This window comes from Thermobia domestica, chromosome 7 (assembly GCF_964235325.1).
Source record: "Thermobia domestica chromosome 7, izTheDome1.hap1.1, whole genome shotgun sequence".
NCBI lineage: Eukaryota > Metazoa > Arthropoda > Insecta > Zygentoma > Lepismatidae > Thermobia > Thermobia domestica.
The window spans coordinates 286,236,559-286,241,455 of record NC_137460.1 but is presented as its reverse complement, the minus strand read 5'-3'; positions in this window follow the sequence as shown (position 1 = coordinate 286,241,455).

Genomic DNA, 4,897 nt, shown 5'->3' with positions numbered 1-4,897 from the left:
AAAATAAATTTATTAGAAATCGCAACATCAATGTTTCGGATGTCTTTAAGATCGTCATCAGTAATTACAGTAAATTGGAGAAGGAATTTTGAATAGCCTGTTTATGCAATACTCATGCATTGTAGTAAAATCTGGTAATATGGCAGTAGGATACAGAGGGATATTCTTCTTCTTCTTCTTCTTTTTTTTTTTTTTTTTTGAATAGAAGTGCTTGGAATTGGGACCGCAATTTGATTAATCTTCGCCTTTGCGTTGTAACCTCAATAAGTAATTCGTTATTTTATGAGACATAGATAGCAGCAAAATCGAAGTATGTTTTAATAAATAATCGCTTTGATATTTTAAAAATCAAGTGAATGTTCTCTTACCATTAAAAAGGTAATGTGTTGCTATCTTTAAAGAGCAATAATAATTATAGGTACCTGTATACATTTATTACATTTAGTAAACTTCCAATTATTTAATTACTGTACCAATGCCTTTAATCACGTGTACTAGTTTTGTTTTCCAATCACACATCACTTTTGAAGAAATTGCTGGAATTGCTCTATCAGTGAATGCTCAACATAAAATTCATTGTATATTGATTCAAAAATTCTAATTTTAACACATGAAACCATACTTATCTAAAGTTACATAGATCTTTCCGCGATCTGCCGCTCTTTTCCCACGGAATTACTGTAGTTTTTTAATATATTTTAATTGTATACATTTTTTCTTTTCCTTCTGACATCCTTCTACGACCAACAGATTACATCTATTGAACATAAGAATTTAAAAGTACTTTGAAACCAATTTTGCAGTTCAGAAAGAAGTCTTGTAGCATCTTTTGCTTGATTTTGTAAATGAGAACGAGAGTTGACCGCAGTAGCCGTGCGCTTTTAAGTATCATTCCGCTTACTTCAATGTTCCAGGTTCGATTCTCACTGGAGCATGGTTGTTTGTGGATTTTAGGAACTTAACAGCTAATAGCATCGTACCCAGACAAAGTCGAGAGCTACTAAAATCAGGGTCACCTACGCCTGTATCGGTTTTCTCGGACTTAATTTATTTTTCAAAATATCTAAATGTAAGTGGGTAAAATTGTTAAAATGTGATTTATATTTCAAGATTCTCATTGTCATAATTTGCAACAAGGGGGCGCGGTGGTTCAGTGGTAGAGCGTTCACCTCCGGTTCTTGGGGTCCCTGGTTCGATCCCAGCTCGCGCCATGTGGACTTTGTGGAGGACAATCACCGTTTCTCGGGGTTCTCCTGTTTTCTCCCACTTTCTTCATTTCACCATTTCGTTCATTTCTCTTCATCACAGCCTCTTTTAGCCCACAAATCATAACCATGGGACGTAAAACTCAAAGAATTCATTTATTTCAAATATAAGCATAATCTGTACATTAATTTGTATAATTATCTCAATTAATTCCATAATTATCTCAAGCTGAGTTTTTAAAAATTCATTCAGTACTTTAGAAAGGTCCTAGAAAAGACTTAATTAGTATATATTGAATGATGTAGTATGCCTAAAAGTCCAAATTTTGTAAAAATCACTTTCAATGTGATCTGCTTAGTTGTATGACTAATATACTCATCAAAAGCTCAATAACCCGGTGGGTTTTTTTTCAGGTGTTTCCAACCCGAAAAAAACACCTTTTTTGGCTGAGCTGCGCTCACATGGACAAACTCTGACGAAAATACAGAATTTTACCAAGAACAATCAAATTTCAAAGTAAAGTTATAAGTTTTTGTAGTATGTTACCACTAAAACAACGTACCAAAGTATAACATATTTCATTTTTAAAATTAATATTGTTAAACATTCTAAGGAGTACTTCTATTTTTTTGTTGTCTTTATAGAGAATTAACGTGTCGTCTACATAACGATAGTATGTAAACAACTTTTCAATTTAGATGTAGCTACACTGGATAAGATAATTATTGCATATTTTGCACAGCATTGTTATTTCGTTATTTTATTTCTTTATTTAAATATGTACTGTGTTCTTTGTATTTTATTAAACATATCTAAACTCATTCCTTTGGATATATATATTACAGGCATCGTTTCCAGAAACCTTGAAAGCCTCAAGGACCAACCCTATTCTATACTGCCGAGTCCAAAATGCTGTGGAAAGGAAATGGAGAAACAGCCGTGATATCGAAGAGACATCCCTGCTGCTCTTATGTATTTATTACGTTAAGAATTTATTATACCCAACATGGTTTGGACAATTTCTGGGACTTGCAAAAAAATTTTGACATGTGACAAAGAAATATTAAACGCAGCGTACTGCAGAAACCATATAAAATACTAAATATTATAACGAAAACAACTGCAAGAATAACACTTAAAGAATAGCAATAAACTTGTTTTGTATTACTTGAATTATGTTCCTGTATATCAAGTATTTTTAGCACTTCATTTTAAAATAAGAATGTTTATTTATTATTTAATAAGGTTATATAATGTAGCAGCAAAAATTGTGAACAATAAGGTTAAAACATCAAATTTGCATTATCAGCGCCCCTTCCCCTAATTTCAACAAACCAGTCTGGTCCTTGGTTGTTCTTGAAATTTTTCGCGTAGCTTCCGCATCTGCTTTATTCAATTTCGGATGCTTTAATCGGTGTGAGTCCGCACGCGCAAACTGAAGTATTCTTTCTTCATTTTTTCCTAATCCACAGCTTCAAGAAGAATATGTGGCATTTTGCCCCAAGTAAAATAAAATAACAGCTGAACAAAGAAAATAAGTTTTATCAAAAGCTAAAAGCTTAGCTTTTAATGGAAGGTATTTGCATTGCTCAGCTGTTATGTTGTTTTATCTGGGTTGATATAAGCAGAGCTTTGATGTCGAAAATATAATCGATGGTATTTTTAAGTATTTTCATTACTTTCATCAGAAAACTTGTAACTTAAACATCCTTCAGAAAGGACTGAACGTCCAAAAGGAACTACAATATTTTCCCACAGTTAAGAGGACTTTGTATATTTGTGGCAGCATAGAAAGCATCACTAAGAAAAAAGAGAAGTCTCAGTTCTGTATGGCATCCAATCTTAAAAAAAAAGTTACGATTGTTCGTTCACTAAAGGTGAGATGCTTTCCGAAGGTGATGTTTGATGGATAATAACTCACTGATATTCGTTCTTTTGCATAATACCTCTTATAGGAGTTTTATATTCTTCCGGGAGGACAGATTCTCCATTTTTAAATCAGGAGGCGCGTCCTTCCAGTAGGGCGAATGGCCGTACTTTAGTATTAATATAAAATGTATTCAAACATTTCAAATCGAATAAATATTTGTGTTTATAATAAGGAACAAAGTACAAGGTATATTCATATATGATACGGTACAAAGTAAGTCAAAGTTAGAGCCACCTTGATTACTGTATATTCTGAAGTAAAAGAGGAATAATTGTAAATTGGTTTAGTTGGATGCGGAAAATTTCTAGCAGTATAATGTGTTCTGTAGGCCATTTTGGAGGCAGCCCTGTTGAATTTGTCTGAAAATAATCTTAAATGGAAAATGGAGCCCACCTTATTTTGTGATGCTATTTCATGAGAACTTTATTGAAAAAAATCAGTTTTCATTATTACTGTTTATGTAACCAGTTTCATATTGTTCCTAATTTCAATATCATTAATAAAGTCATCTCTGAAAAGTAGCAGGGTACAAATACTGAAAATCTGACTTTGCCTTTGAATTTCTATTGAAATCTAGTCTTAAAAGTGATGCATCACATGACCCTTGTTTCCATTAATTTTTTTAAATAGATTAAACCAAAATTTCTACTTGTGAAATGGGCAACAGACTCACGTTACGAAAGTTTTCACGAGCCCATCTAAGTTTTATACAGAACCATCACATTTCTTTTTTAGCATATTTATGTTAATCAGAGTGATTGCGACTTTTAATGTTGACTGGAAAATGCTTAGATTACGACCTATAATAGCAAATGTTGTTAAGTGTTGTAATCTAGATATAGATTGAGTCACCTTATGTTTATCAATAAAACAGGTACAAAATGAGATGAAATCTTTGAGGTTTACGTTCCACAGTTATGCTGGTTAGGCTAAAGAAGACGGCAATGATGATAAATGAATGAAATTGTAGAATAAAGAAAGTGAGAGGAAATGGTAGAACCCCGAGGAAACCTACGCACACGGTGTTTGCCTACCACAAAGTTCACTTGGCGCGACCTGGACTCGAACCAGGGACCCCATGCACCAGAGGTGAACGCTCTACCACTGAGCCACTGCAGCTCCATGTAATAGGCACAGTCAGAAACAATATTAACTTAAGTATAGGTTGAAAGTATATGAATTTATAGCTCCAACCTATACTTAATATTGTTTCTGACTGTACATGTACCCATGAAATTAGGAGCTTTAGTACCCATGAAAAATATTTGTACCTAAGAAATCAGACGTACACTGTACCTGCTACCTCTTGGGTACCATGTACCTGCTAAATTCATGGCTACAGAAAGTCCGTTTTGTACCTCTGAAATAGTGGGTACTGTATTTAGAGTGTACAACTCGGGTCCTGGCGTCGAATCCGCTAGATGTAAACAAGATCCACAAAAGTTCCTGTACTAGAGCCGAAATAAGCTCGGATCTGCGTCAACTAGTCTTGAAGGTTAGTAATTCCCTACTGGCAGGAATAAAACGATTATCCGAGTTGAGGCCACAATCGAATGTTAAAGTGCTAACACGTATTACGAGTCACTTTATATGAGAATTCGACACACTGTTAGAATGACCTTTTTTGTACAGATGCGTAACATATCACTGTTGATAAACTCTGAAAATTAACTCTCACATATGCCAACGGCGATTCAACGTGCGAAGCTCAACCCATACAAGGGGAGCGCGTATTATCTTTAGAACACGGCACCCCACACG